The sequence below is a fragment of the Callithrix jacchus genome, chromosome 6, assembly GCF_049354715.1.
Source record: "Callithrix jacchus isolate 240 chromosome 6, calJac240_pri, whole genome shotgun sequence".
Lineage (NCBI taxonomy): Eukaryota > Metazoa > Chordata > Mammalia > Primates > Cebidae > Callithrix > Callithrix jacchus.
The window spans coordinates 106,175,116-106,190,698 of record NC_133507.1 but is presented as its reverse complement, the minus strand read 5'-3'; the positions used below and the strand labels follow the sequence as shown (position 1 = coordinate 106,190,698).

Below are 15,583 nucleotides of genomic sequence, written 5' to 3'. Positions count from 1 at the left end.
GAATTAAAATTTTAAGTTTCTCTCCTATCTTGTCTGCCATCCATCCAGTTTCTTTCTCTGGAGGCACCAATGTTATTAATTATGTTCATGAAAAAAAAAAAGCACATACACACACACATATATATATATATATACACACACACATATATACATATATATACACACACACATACCCTCCTCTGTTTTTGTACAGATGGTGGCAGATTATAGACTACTCTTGCATTTTGTCTTTTTTAAAATTAGTATATCTTGGAAATCATTCTGTGTCAGTACATTCAAGACTTTCTCCTTTTTTTAAATGAATTGTATGACTGAATAGTATGCTGTTGTATGGCATACCATGACTTCCTGAGTCCTCTAATGATGAATATTTAGTTTTATCTAATCTTTTGCATTTATAAACAATATGCTGCAAAGAATAATCTATAATATATTATTTTGCACATATATGAATAAATTAATTCCCAGAAATTGACGTTTTGGGTTAAAGGTTATGTGTCTTAATATTGATATGAATAGATTTTTTTTTTTTTTTTTGAGACGGAGTGGAGTTTCGCTCTTGTTACCCAGGCTGGAGTGCAATTGCTCGATCTTGGCTCACCGCAACCTCTGCCTCCTGGGTTCAGGCGATTCTCCTGCCTCAGCCTCCCGAGTAGCTGGGATTACAGGCACGTGCCACCATGCCAAGCTAATTTTTTGTATTTTTAGTAGAGATGGGGTTTCACCATGTTGACCAGGATGGTCTCGATCTCTTGACCTTGTGATCCACCTGCCTCGGCCTCCCAAAGTGCTGGGATTACAGGCTTGAGCCACCATGCCTGGCCATATTAATAGATTTTGCCAGATTGTTCAATTTGGGGATTTTAAAGAAATCCAACCTGCAGTACGAGATGTGTTTTGTTTTTTGAGTCAAAGCACTATTGCCCAGGCTATAGTGGCACAATCTTGGCTCACTGCAACCTCTGCCTCTCAGGCTCAAACCACTCTCCTACCTCAGCCTCCCAGGTAGCTAGGGCTACAGGTAAAGGTGCATACTACCATGCCTGGCTGATTTTGTATTTATTTTATTTTATTTTTTTGAGATGAGGTCTTGCTTTGTTGCCTGGGCCGAAGTGCAGTAGTGTGATCTCGGCTCACTACAGCCTCTGCCTCTCAGGTTCAAGCAGTTCTCCCACCTCAGCCTCCTGGATGGCTGGGATTACAGGAGCATGCCACCACACCTGGTCAATTTTTGCATTTTTACTAGTGACAGGGTTTCACCATGTTGGCCGGGCTGGTCTGGAACTCTTGACCTCAGGTGATCCACCCGTCTTGGTCTCCCAAAGTTCTGGGATTACAGGCATAAGACACGGCACCTGGCCTGATTTTTGTGGTTTTTTGTAAAGATGCGGTCTCACTATGTTGCCCAGGCTGTTCTTGAACTCATGAGCTCAAGCGATCTTCCCACCTTGGCCTCCAAAAGTGCTGGGATTACAGGTGTGAGCCACTGTACCTGGCCTGAAATATGTATTTTAAAAATACATTTAAATAATTTCAGGGCAGGCATGATGTCTTATGCTTGTAATGCCAGTACTTTGGGAGGCTGAGGCAGGCAGAACACAAGATCAAGAGATCAAGACCATCCTGGCCAACATGGTGAAACCCCATCTCTACTAAAAATACAAAAAATAGCAGGGCGTGGTGGCACACATATGTAGTCCCAGCTACTTGGGAGGCTGAGGCAGGAAAATCACATGAACCCAGGAGGCAGAGGTTGCAATGAGCTGAGATTGCTCCACTGTACTCCAGCCTGGCAACAGAGTGGGAGTTGCCGTCTTAAAACAGCAACAAAAAAAGTAATTTCATAATGGCATAGAAACATGTCATGTGTCATTTTCTGAATTAAAACATGACTATAGTTCAGTGATCAAAGCAAAGTGTGCACTTTCCTTCTCATTTTTGGTTTTTTTTTTTTTTTTTTTGAGACATAGTTTTGCACTTGTTGTCCAGGCTGGAGTACAATGGCTTATTCTTGGCTCACTGCAACCTCCGGCTCCTGGGTTCTAGTGATTCTCCTGCCTCAGCCTCTCAGGTAGCTAGGATTACAGGTGTGCACCACCATGCTTAGCTAATTTTTATATTTTTAGTAGAGATAGGGTTTCATCATGTTGGCCAGGCTGGTCTTGAACTCTTGACCTCAGGTGTTCCACCCACCTTAGCCTCCCAAAGTGCTGGGATTACAGGCATGAGCCACCGTGCATGGCTAATTTTGTAGTTTTAGTAGGGGTTTTGCCATGTTGGCCAGGCTGGTCTCAAACTCCTGACCTCAGGTGAATCTACCCACCCTGGCCACCCAAAGTGCTGGGATTATAGGCATGAGCCACCATGCTTGGCCTCTTCTCATTTCTTGTTTGCTTTTCTATTTTGATTTGGCAAGAATTTTGTGACTGGATGAGCAGGAATAAGCTTTGTGTCCTTGTAGGTGTTATTAATACTGCCTTCTAGAGATGAGTACTAGATACAGAAGGTTTACTGAATAATTGCTCCTCCCCACCCCGTGTGTGTGTGTGTGTGTGTGTGTGCATGTGTGCGCGTGTGCGTGTGTGTGTGTGCATGTGTGCGTGTGTGTGTGTGTGTGTGTGCATGTGTGCGTGTGTGTGTGTTTCTTTCCAATATGGTGATCTACAAAACTTTCTGTGTTTTTCAATACATGTAGTGTAATAATCCCAGGACTTTGGGTGGCTGCGGTGGGTGGATCACCTGAGGTCAGGAGTTGATTTTGAGACAAGTCTGGCCAACATGGCGAAAACCCCTCTACTAAAAACACAAAATTAGCTGGGCACGGTGGCTCGTACCTGTAATCCCAGCACTTTGGGAGGCCAAGGTGGGTGGAACACCTGAGGTCAGGGGTTCGAGACCAGCCTGCCAACGTGTGTGTGTGTGTGTGTGTGTGTGTTTCTTTCCAATATGGTGAGCTACAGAACTTGCTATGTTTTTCAGTACGTGTTGTAGTGGATAATGGTTGTGATATCAGAATTACAATTTGATTTAACTTTAAAAACAACTTTCTGATATTTATTGGATAGAGTATGATTTAACTAAAAAGAATTTGAATAGAGGCTGGGAGTAGTGGCTCATGCCTGTAATCCCAGCATTTTGGGAGGCTGAGGCAGGTGGATCACTTGAGGTCCGGACTTCGAGATTAGCCTGGCCAACATGGTGAAACCCTGTCTCTACTAAAAATGCAAAGTTAGGTGGGCATGATAGTGTGCACCTATAATACCAGGTACTCAGGAGGCTGAGGCAGGAGCATTGCTTGAACCTGGGAGGTGAAGGTTCCATGAGCTGAGATTGTGTCACTGCACTCCAGTCTGGATGACAGAGTGAGACTCCCTCTCAAAAATAAAAATCAAAAAAAAAAAAAAGGAAAACACAGTAATAACATTTTGGTGCGTTCTCGTCCATACATTTTCTATGTATGAAGCATATAAATAAATACTTTTTATTTTATAAACAAAAATGTCATCATTGTTGTTTCCTAGTTTGCTTTTGTTTGTTTGTTTGTTTGTTTTGAGATGGAATTTTGCTCTTGGTACCCAGGCTGGAGTACAATGGCGCGATCTTAGTTCACTGCAATCTGCGCCTCCCAGGTTCAAGAGATTCTCCTGCCTCAGTCTCCTTAGTAGCTGGGATTACAGGTGCCTGTCACCACACCCTGCTAATTTTTGTATTTTTAGTACAGACGCGGTTTCACCATGTTCGCCAGGCTGGTCTTGAACTCCTGACCTCTGGTGATCCACCTGCCTGGGCCTCCCAAAGTGTTGGGATTATAGACGTGAGCCACCGCGGCTGGCCTAGTTTGCTTTTCTAGATTTGAACTGGTTAGATCAAGAGATGTTGCCAAATTGTCTTACATATTCTTACTTTTTATTCTTATCAGCAGTGTATTATAGTGTTTATTTGATTACATACAATTACATTCTTTCTTTCTTTCTTTCTTTCTTTCTTTTTTTTTGAGGTGGTGTGTTGTTTGGTCACCCAGGCTGGAGTGCAGAAGTGTGATCTTGACTAACAGTGACCTCTGCCTCCCGGGTTCAAGCGATTCTCGTGCCTCAGCATCAGGAGTAGCTGGGGTTACAGGAGTGTGCCACCACGTCTGGCTAATTTTTGTATTTCTAGTAGAGACAGGGTTACACCATATTAGCCAGGCTGGTCTCAAATTCCTAGCCTCAAGTGATCCACCCGTGTTGGGCTGCCAGAGTGCTGGGATTATAGGTGTGAGCCATCACGCTCAGCCTCAGTTACATTCTTAAGTGACCTTTTTTGAAAATGTAGGACTAGAGTGATGGTTAGGTCTTTTGGTATGTTAGGGAAAAGCTTTGTTAATGTCAAATAGGAATAAGTTCATATTGGAAAAATGAGCTTATTCCTATTGAAGCAATTGCAATTCATTTTGGAAACTGAGCTGCTGTATGTAGTACAACTCAGTATATACTAACATTATTAATGCAGAGATCTCTTTTTGTGCTTTTCTTTTGGAATTTTATTTTGTAAGTCCATAAAAAATAAATACAAAAATTTCTTTATAGTAATAGCAGTGTCCTACTATAGCTTATCTGAGAAATACAGCAAATTTTTGTTAGGTATAAGCTTAGTAAAGAACCGACAAACTATATGAGCTTGAAATATGATTGAATAGTACTAGTTATTCCTCTGTATTCAAACTTTCCGGCTCTTACTTTGAGAACATTAAATGTACATATATCTTTCCTTTGTAGGTCTTTTCCCTAAATTATATGTATGTCTAAAGTACTCAGAGATGTGTGTCTGTTGTTCGTGAGAAGAAGGAGCTGCATTTTGGTGAAAATAGCCCTGGATTTTGATTTAGAAAGCAAAGTTCATATCTTGGTTCTGACCAGATGCAGTGGCTCACATCTGTAATCCCGGTGTTTTGGGAGGCCCAAGAGGGAGGATCACTTGAGGCCAGGAGTTCAAGACCAGCATTGGCAACATAGCAAGACCCCATCTCTCCAAAACATAACAAAACAAAACAAAACAGGAATTAAAATCCTGGTTCTGTTTCATACTTGCTTCGTGACCCCAGAAGTCACTTTACTTCTGAATCTTTTCTTGTCTGTAAAATAGGTTTTATAATAACAATCTTGCAGAGGTTTTGTAGGGGATAGAGAATAAAAAATAAGAATATGTAAGACAATTTGGCAACATCTCTTGATCCAACCAGTTCAAATCTAAGAATGCATCTAAGGAAATAATTTATCAAGAATGCTAAAATGGGCTGAGTGCCTTAGCTCCTGACACAGCAAGACTACATCTCAAAACGAAAAGTATACTAAAACGTCATACAAAGTTGTTCATTGCAGCTGGTCATCCCTTTTCTTAACTCTTTTTTTTCTTTGTTTTGGTCATCCTTTTTTAATAACATTAACATTAAAGAACAGGGAATTGGGAATAAATTATATACATCTAAACAACAGCATGCCATGCAGTTACCAAGAATGATGATAAAAGATTGGTTCTTATTGGCCTGTAAAATCCGCAATCATTTCAGTGAAAAAAACAAGCTAGAAAACAACTAGAAAAGCAAACTAGGCCAGCCGCGGTGGCTCATGTCTGTAATCCCAACACTTTGGGAGGTCCAGGCAGGTGGATCACCAGAGGTCAGGAGTTCAAGACCAGCCTGGCGAATGTGGTGAAACCGCGTCTGTACTAAAAATACAAAAATTAGCAGGGTGTGGTGACAGGCACCTGTAATCCCAGCTACTAAGGAGACTGAGGCAGGAGAATCTCTTGAACCTGGGAGGCGCAGATTGCAGTGAACTAAGATCGCGCCATTGTACTCCAGCCTGGGTACCAAGAGCAAAATTCCATCTCAAAACAAACAAACAAACAAACAAAAGCAAACTAGGAAACAACAATGATGACATTTTTGTTTATGAAATAAAAAGTAGCACTTGTATGATCACGTAATACATTGGAAGGTACTGTTTCAAATACAAAGTAGCTATGCTTATTTTATTGATGAAATGAAAGCCAAATTTTAAACTATTGGTGTATTGATTCTTTATCACTTGACTTCTTTATTCAATAACAGAGAAAGACTTCTTTTGTTTTTAAATCCTCAGCCTCCTTATACCTTCTGTCTTCACATTAAATACCCGGGAGTTAATAGAGTTTTTTTTTTCACCTGGGTATAACTTAGCTCCTTTGGGAAATTTGGGATGGCCACGTCAGCCGTCGTACTGTATCAAATGACATACCAGATGTTCTCCTCTCTCTCTCTTTTTTTTAATTTTTTTTTATTTTTGAGATGGAGTCTCGCTCTGTCGCCAGGCTGGAGTGCAGTGGCATGATCTTGGCTCACTGCAACCTCTGTCTCATGGGTGCAAATGATTCCTCTCTCAGCCTCCCAAGTAGTTGGGACTACAGGCATGGGCCACCATGTTCAGCTAATTTTTGTATTTTTGGTAGAGACAGGGTTTCACCATGTTGGTCAGGATAGTCTCAATTTCTTTTCTTTCTTTTTTTTGAGATGGAGTCTTGCTCTGTCGCCCACCTGGAGTGCAGTGGCACGATCTCGGCTCACTGCAACCTCTACCTCCTGGTTCAAGGGATTCCTCTGCCTCAGTCTCCTGAGTAGCTTGGACTACAGGCATCCGCCACCATACCTGGCTATTTTTTTTTTTTTTTCCCAGTAGAGACAGAGGCAGGGCTTCACCATGTTGGCCAGGATGGTCTCGATCGCCTGACCTCGTGATCCACCCACCTCAGCCTCCCAAAGCTCTGGGATTACAGGCTACCGTGCCGGGCCTATTCTCCTCTCTTCTTATTCATCTGAGTCTGGGGATTTTTCTGTTTCTGGAATTTCTTAGAAAATCTCTCAAGCAGGCTGGGTGAGGTGGCTCACTCCTGTGATCCCTGTACTTTGGGAGGCCAAAGTGGGCAGATCACCTGAGGTCAGGAGTTCTAGACCAACCTGGCCAACATGGTGAAACCCTGTCTATACTAAAAATACAAAAATTAGCGGGGCATGGTGGCAGATGCCTGTAATCCCAGATACTTGGGAGACTGAGGCAGGAAAACACTTGAACCTGGGAAGCAGAGGTTGAAGCGAGCCAAGATTGTGCCACTTTACTACAGAGAGAGACTCCCATCTCGGGGAAAAAAAAAAAAAGAAGAAAATCTCATAAGCTAGCATACATGCTCCTTTGTGCTTAGCTTTTTAGTGGATTTCACTGCAGGAAACCAACTCTTCATGTGTTACTAGAAACATTTTTATTTTTGAAGGGAGACTTGATTTTCATTTGTACATGCACATGGAATACTTAGTATAGAAAGTGGGGGATAAAATCAAAATTTAAAATTTAAATAATTGACAGTTTTTTTCCTTAAACCTGATCTAGATGCAGGCAAATTTTTAAATCATTAGGGGACAGACATTTATAGAACACCCCTTCCAATATAGCAGGATGCACACTGTTCTGAAGTACATATGGAACACTTGAGGATAGACCATATGTTATGCCATAAAACAAACCTCAATTAATTTAAAGGATAGAAATCATAGTATGTTCTCTGACCATAATGGAATGAAATTAGATATCAATAACATAAGGAAATTTGGGATATTCATAGATATGTGGAAATTCAGCTATACACACTGAAATCACCAGTGATTCAAAAAGAAAGCCACAGGAAAATTGGAAAATACTCTGAGATAAATGAAGACAAAATATTTCCTACCATGATGATGATGGTTGCACAACAATGTGAACGTACTTTATCACTGAATTAATTATATGTTTTAAAATAGTTAAAATGGCAAATCTTATATACGTTTTACCACAATTGAAAACAAAAAACCCTGGCCAGGCGCAGTGGCTCATGCCTGTAATCCCAACATTTTGGGAGGCCAAGGTAGGCGGATCACCTGAGGTCAGGAGTTCAAGACCAGCCTGGCCAACATGCCAAAACTCTATCTTTACTAAAAATAAAAAAAAATTAGCCGGGCATGGTAGTGGGTGCCTAGCTATTTGGGAGGCTGAGGCAGGTGGAGGTTGCAGTGAACCCAGATCATGCCACTGCCCACTGTATTCCAGCCTGGGTGGCTGAGTGAAAATCCATCTGAAAAAACAAGAAGAAGAAAAAAATCCCCTGATGTTCATTTTTCAACAATAAATGTTTATTGAGGGCCTACTATGCTTCATGCAAAAAACAAAGCAATCTATCATAAGTTAAGAAATAGAGCAAAAGCAATTTCCAGAGGTAAATTTATAGCTATAAACGGTTGTATTAAAAAAGAAGAAAGATATCAAATCCATAACCTAATCTTCCACCTTAAGAAACTAATAAGAGAAGAACATACAAAATCCAAAGTGAGCAGAAGGAATAAAATGATAAAAGCTAGATTGGAAATAAATGAAATAGAGGGAAAAGATGTAGGGAAAAACAGTAAAAAATTAGGTTCTTCGTAAACATCAACAAAATTGACAAACCTTGAGCTAGATTAATAGATTAATAAAATGAGGAATGAAAGAAAGGACGTCACTGTTGACCTTACATGGAAAATAACAATGATTATAAGGAAATACGGCCAGGTGTGGTGGTGCCCGCTTATAATCCCAGCACTTTGGGTGGCCGGGGTGGGCAGATCACAAGGTCAAGAGATTGAGACCATCCTGGCCAATATGGTGAAACCCCATCTCTAGTAAAAATACAAAAATTAGCCAGGCATAGTGGTGTGTGTCTGTAGTCCCAGCTACACAGGAGGCTGTGACACGAGAATCACTTGAACCCAGGAAGCAGAAGGAGATTGTGCCATTGCACTCCTGGGCAACAAGAGCGAAACTATGTCTCAAAAAAAAAAAAAAAAAGAAAAAAGAAATATTAGGATATATTTTAGGCCAAGAAGTTGGATAACATGTGAAATGTAAGCATTTTTTGAAAGACACAACTGAAATTCACTCCCAAAGAAATAGAGAATCTTTGTTTGTTTGTTTGAGATGAGTCTTGCTCTGTTGCTCAGGGTGGAGTGCAGTGGCGTGATCGTGGCTCACTACATCCTCCTCCTCCTGGGTTCAAGCGATTCTCTTGCCTCAGCCTTCCGAAGAAATAGAAAATCTGAATAGACTAATAACAAAGAGATTGAATTAATAATCAAAAAGCCCCCCACAGAAAAGCTCAGGCCCAAATGACTTTGTGTTTTGTGATTCTACCAAATATTTAAAGAAGGATTGGCACAATTCTTCACACTTTCAAAATAAAGAAAAGGGATGACTTTCCAGTTTATCCTGTGAGAACATTAGTAGGCTGATACCAAAACCAGGCAAAGACATGACAAGACAGGAAAATTACAGAACAATATCCTTTATGGATATAGGTGTAAAATTCCTCAACAAAATACTTGCACAAGAATTCTATACTGTGACTGAGTGGGAATTGTCTCAGGTATATAAAGTTGGCGTTATGTCTGTAAATTAATGTAACATGCCATGTAATAGAATAAAGGACGAGACCAACATAATCATCTCGATAGCTGTAAGAAAAACATTTGATTAAATCCAACATTGTTTCAGGATGAAAACATTCAATAAATTAGAAATGGAAGGGAACTTCCTCAGTGTGATAAAGGCCATCTGTGAAAACCCACAGCTAGTATCATACTTAATGACGAAAGACAATGTTGTCCTAAGGTTAGGAACAAGACAGATACAGTTTTTAATTAAAAAAAAAAATATATATATATATATAGAGAGAGAGAGAGAGAGGGGAGGGTGGGTGGGGGGGTTTTACTATGTTGCCCAGGCTCATCTTGAACTCCTGAGGTTGGTTAAGTGATCCACCTGCCTCGGCCTCCCCAAGTGCTGGGATTATAGGTGTGAGCCACTGCGTCTGACCAAGACAGGTATAGCCTCTTTGACACTTTGCTTTAACACCGTATTGGAGGTTCTAGCCAGGGCAATTAGATAAGAAAAAGAAAGAAAAGGCATCCATATTGAAAAGGAAGCTAAGATAATCTCTATTTGCAGATGCCATGATCTTGTATATAAAACATCCTAAGGAATGCACTATAAAACTATTATGAGCTCCTCAAAGTTGCAGAATACGGGATCAATATACAGAAATAATTTTATTGTTATACCTGTACAATGAGTAATTTAAAAATGAAACCAAGAAAACAATTCCATTCACAATAGCATCAAAAAGAATAAAACATTTGGGAATAAAGTTAACAAAAGAAGTGAACTTACATTTTTTTTTTTTTTTTTTGAGACAGGGCTTCACTTTTGTTGCCCAGGCTGGAGTGCAGTGGCATGGTGTCAGCTCACTGCAAACTCCGCCTCATGGGCTCAGGTGATCCTTCCACCTCAGCCTCCAGAGTAGTTGATACCACAGGTGTATACCACCATGCCTGGCTAATGTTTGTGTTTTTTTAAAGACTGGGTTTCTCCATGTTGGGCCAGGTTGGTGTCGAACTCCTGAGTTCAAGTGATCTACCTGCCTTGACCTCCTGAGCCACTTTGCCTGGCCAGAACTTATATTTTGAACTAAAACATTAATGGAAGATCTAAATAAATGGAAACATACTCTATGTTCAGGGATTGGAAGACTTACTATTGATAAGATGGTAATACTCCCCATATAGATTCAACACTACCCCTATTAAAATTTCAGGTCAGGCATGGTGGCTTATGTCTATAATCCCAGCACTTTGGGAGGCTAAGTCCGGTGGATCACGAGTTCAAGACCAGCCTGGCCAACATGGTGAAATCCCATCACTACTAAAAATACGAAAATTAGCTGGGTGTGGTGGTGTGTGGCTGTAATCCCAACTACTCAGGAGGCTGAGGCAGAAGAATCGCTTGAAACTGGGAGGCAGAAGTTTGCAGTGAGCCGAGATCATGCTGTTGTACTCCAGCCTGGGTGACAGAGTGAGACTCCGTCTCAAAAAAAAAAAAGAAAAAAATTCCAGATACCTATTTTGCAGAAATTGACAAGCTGATCTTAAAATTCTTGTAGTAATGCAGGGAACGCAGAATTGCCAAAACAATCTTGAAAAAGAACAAAATTGGAGGACTTTGATAACTTACTACAAAGTTACAGTAATTGAGACAATCTGATACTGGCATAAAGAAAGACATATAGATCCATGGAATAGAATGAGAATCTAGAACTAAACCCTTCCATTTATGGTCAACTGGTTTTCAGCAAAGTGGAAGGGCAGTTAAGTGGATAAAGAATAGTCTTTTCAACAAATTATGGTGGTACAAGTTGATACCCACATAACTAAAGAAGGAATTTGGACCCTTACCTCACTTATATATATAAATTCAGAATTCATCATAGACCTAAAAACAATAAAACTCAGGCTGAGCCTAGTGGCTCACACCTGGAATCCCAGCACTTTGGGAGGCCAAGGTGGGAAGATCACTTGAGCCCAGGAATTCGAGACCAGCCTGGGCAACATAGTGAGACACCATCTTCATTAAAAAAGAAAAAAACACCTCTTAGAAGAAAAACGTGGTTGTAAATCTTCATGCCCTTACATTAGACAATGTTTCTTTATTTTTGTTTGATACAGGGTCTCACTGCAGCCTGGACTTCTTGCTGGGCTCGCTCAGGGATCCTCCTACTTCAGCCTCTCAAGTGGCTGGGACCACAGCATGTACCACCACACTCAGCTGATGTTTGAATTTTTTGTAGAGATAGGGTTTTGCTATCTCTACAAAAGGCAGGGTTTTGCTATATCTGTCTCTGGTTTACTAGCACTGCCCAGATTGTTCTCAAACTTGTGAGCTCAAGCAGTCTGCCTGCCTCAGCCTCCCAAACCTGCTGGGATTATAGGTGTGAGCCACCATGCTTGGCTTTTTCAGTATGACACCTAGAACTTAGGCACCAAAAGAAAAACAGATAAATTGATCTTGATCTTCATTAAAATGGAAAACTTTTTTTTCCCAGTGATACCATCAAGAAAATGAAGACATCCCAGAATGAGAAAAAATATTTGCTTGTCATATATCTGATAAAGGAATTTTATCCAAAATATATTTTAGAAATTAATAAAATAGTAAAAAGACACATAACCCAGTTAACAAATGAGCAAAGTATTTGATCAGACATTTCTCCAAAGAAGATGTCCAAATGGCCAATACATCCATGAAAGAAAGCTCAAGGCTGGGCGTGATGGCTCATGCCTATAATCCCAGCACTTTGGGAGGCGGAGGCGGGCTGATAACAAGATCAAGAGATCAAGACCATCCTGGCCAACATGGCGAAACCTCATCTCTATTAAAAATAAAAAATTAGACTACACTTGTAGTCTCAGCTACTCGGGAGGCTGAGGCAGGAGACTCGCTCGAACCTGGGAGGCAGAGGTTGCAGTGAGTCGAGATCATGCCACTGCCCCCCAACCCGGTGACAGAGCGAGACTCCGTCTCAAAAAGAAAAAAAAAAGAAGCTCAATATCTTTATTCCTTAGGGAAATGAAAATCAAAACCACAATTAGATGCCACTTTAATTATAGGTAATTTCTGATCCATAATCAGGCATGTTATTCATTGTACCATTGGCCCTGCTAATTCTGGATAATTTTCTTTTTTTTTTTCCTCCTTTTTTCTTTTTTGTTTGAGATCGAGTCTCACTCTGTTGCCCAGGCTGGAGTGCAATGAGCGATCTTGGCTCACTGTGACCTCCGCCTCCCGGGTTCAAATAATTCTCCTGCCTCATCCTCCTGAGTAGCTGGGATTACAGGCATGCACCATCACGCCTGGCTAATTTTCGTATTTTTAGTAGAGATGGGGTTTCACTATGTTGGCCAGGCTGGTCTTGAACTCCGGACCTCAGGTAATCCGCCCACCCGGGCCTCCCAAAATGTTGAGATCACAGGCGTGAGCCACTGTGCCTGGCTCTGGGTAATTTCTAACAGATATAAAAGTAAAGAGATTCTAACAAACCTTTGCATACCCATCACCAAGCGTCAGCATTTCTCAGTGCATGTCCATCTTGTTTCATCTTTGAGGGAGTTTCAAGGAGTAGAAAAAAATAGAAGTGATTTTAATCCAGTAGCCTAAACCTGCCACAGGAGAAATAAAAAATAGAATGAAAACTCTGTTCTACTTATACAGTTCGCATTTGGGGAACAAAATATTTAAGATCTCTGAGAGGATTTTAAAAATTACTTTATTAAAATGCTAGTGAAGGCAGATACTATCATTGTGAGTACCTTATCTGACACTGGTGTAGTATTTTTCTCTACTATTTTCTGGTGGCAAGTGTACTGTGATGCAGTTGCCTCTTTTTTGTTTGTTTTTGCGATTATTTATGGAAGTAACTGCTAGCTCCATTTTCTCAGGAATGTTTTTCTTATGTTTACTTCACCACGTGCTGTGGTATTGAAAGGTAGGTTTCCCTCCACCGTGAAATGATAGTGCCTGAGTTTTGAATATCATTTTTCTAATTGTAATTATAAAAGTAATATATATCATAGAAAAAATTTAGAAAACACAAAGATAATATTAAGGGACCTGTAATGTTATGAGCTAGAAGTTAGCCAATGTTAATGATTTTGTTTTGTTGTTCACGTGACCTCCTTTTTAATGTAATGTGGTGATCCTGAACCTTTTATTCATTTTTGAGCTTTTACATTGTGGTTGGATTTTGTCATAATTACATTGTAAGCAATCATTGTATATGCTGGAGTGAGGGCTAGAGAATGAGAGAAAATTAGTTTAACTCTGATTTTTTTCCTACTGCAGAATATTCTTGAGTATATTTGAGTAATTCCAGCTTTTAATGATCTTTCCAAGGTATATAATTATATACCCAGCCAGTTTCCAGATTCTCCAGTTCAAAGGTGACTTGTATAAATTTCCCTGCAAGACCAAAGTACTCTTGACTTTTGGTGCGAGAAATTGACTGTTGGGCCTTGTGTCTGCCCAGTCTTTCTGTTGTATGCCTGACTAGTATTTTACAGGCTTTTTGAGAATTATTTCATCTTTTTAGTATCTAGAATCATAGAGCGCTAGAGAACTCTGGTAGAATTTCTAGTATTTGTTAATTGAAATAAAAACATCAAACTAAGAATTTGAAAATATTTTTACATTATTTTTGTACTAAAAAACATAGTATATTCACAATACATAAAGGTAAGCTTGAAAAATATGAACACTTTCTCAGTATTAAAACATATAAATATGAATATTTTGTCTATATAATAATTCTTGGTGTATATATGGAATAATTATCAGACATCCTTGAGTAACTTTCCTCTTTCACCCAGGAGCGGGGATCAGCAGTGTTACAGGGTTGGAACCAGTTATTTGGTCTTTCTAGACTGCTTGTTTTCCTCTGAGCAGGCCACACACTCTTGCGTCTGTGCTTTGTCCATGTGTATTTGCACATTCCTTTTACCTGTAATGTTTTCTACCTTCTTCCCTACCTCTACCTCTAAGAAAGAGTGGAACTCAACTGCCAGTGACTGTCCTTTGATTTTCAGCCTGAGCAAGCTTTATTCTTTGGACAAGTATTTCTGGACTACCTTGTTTGCAACAGGCATCAGGTGAACAAAATAAATCAGGTCCCCACCTTCTTAAGGCTGACAGTCCTGTTGGAAAATCAGACAGTAAATACATGACAGAATTGTACCTTAAGTACTTGAAAGTAGAGAACAGCATGCAGTGACAAGGGAGCCCCCCTAGAATGGACTTCCAGTGGGTCTCTGAGAAGGCAGCATTTAAGCTAAAGACTGAAAGATGAAAAAGAGGTAGCTGGGCCAATATATATATATATATATATATATATATATATATATATATATTTTTTTTTTTTTTTTTGCAGAAGGAATAACGTAAGTGAAAGCCCTGAAGTAGTAAAGAGTTTGGAACCAAAAGGAGGCCAGTGTATATGACTAGAGCTCAGAGGTATTTGGCTTGGAGACACAAATTTGGGAGACATCAGATTATAGGCATGGGAATGGTTGCTGGTTATTTTGGAATGAGCAGCATGAGAGGACAAGAGGCACTCGACTGAGCCCACCAACAGAGATCTGGAAGGTGGGTAGAGATGGTTGAGTAGATGCAACCAGAGAAGTAGTAAGGAGGCACGAGCATTTGTTTTCACACAAGTAGGGAATTTTTCAAGAAGGAAGGGGTGATCAACTTGGGATTGCTGCTGAGTTGTACAGTTTGTTAAGTGCAGAAAGGTCTTCCTTGGATTTGCCAACATGGCTGTCACTGGTGCTTCTGGCAAAAGCTGCCGTGGAGTGCGTGGGTGAAGCCAGCTCAGAGGGTCTGTGGAGGGAACAGGAAGTTTATCAGTGGAGCTGCCTGGAGTAGACAACAGCTTAAAGAAGCTTCACTGTTGATGGTGTTGTTGATGAAAGACATGTGAGCTCAAGAGAGGGCCTTTGTAAGATGAGTGATTTAGAGGACATTTACAAGCTGCTGGGAATGAGCTAGCAGAGGAGAGATTGCTGATTCCTGGGAGCAGACAACTGGAAGGTTAAAGGTCTGAGGACGCAGAAAGGAGGAGGAATTGTCATCTGTCTGGGTGCTGAAACCACTAAGGAAGCTGAGAGGAGATAGGGAGG

At 40.4% G+C, this 15,583-nt stretch overlaps 1 protein-coding gene and 1 pseudogene across 49 annotated transcripts in view; one reads left to right on the top strand and one right to left on the bottom strand.

Annotated features, from left to right (window-relative positions):
• Positions 1–15,583, top strand: part of CLASP1 (cytoplasmic linker associated protein 1) — a 289,654-nt gene that overhangs the window by 14,289 nt on the left and 259,782 nt on the right. The window lies entirely within an intron of this gene.
• LOC128932477 (uncharacterized) overlaps positions 1–15,583 on the bottom strand; it is a 42,346-nt pseudogene that overhangs the window by 13,810 nt on the left and 12,953 nt on the right.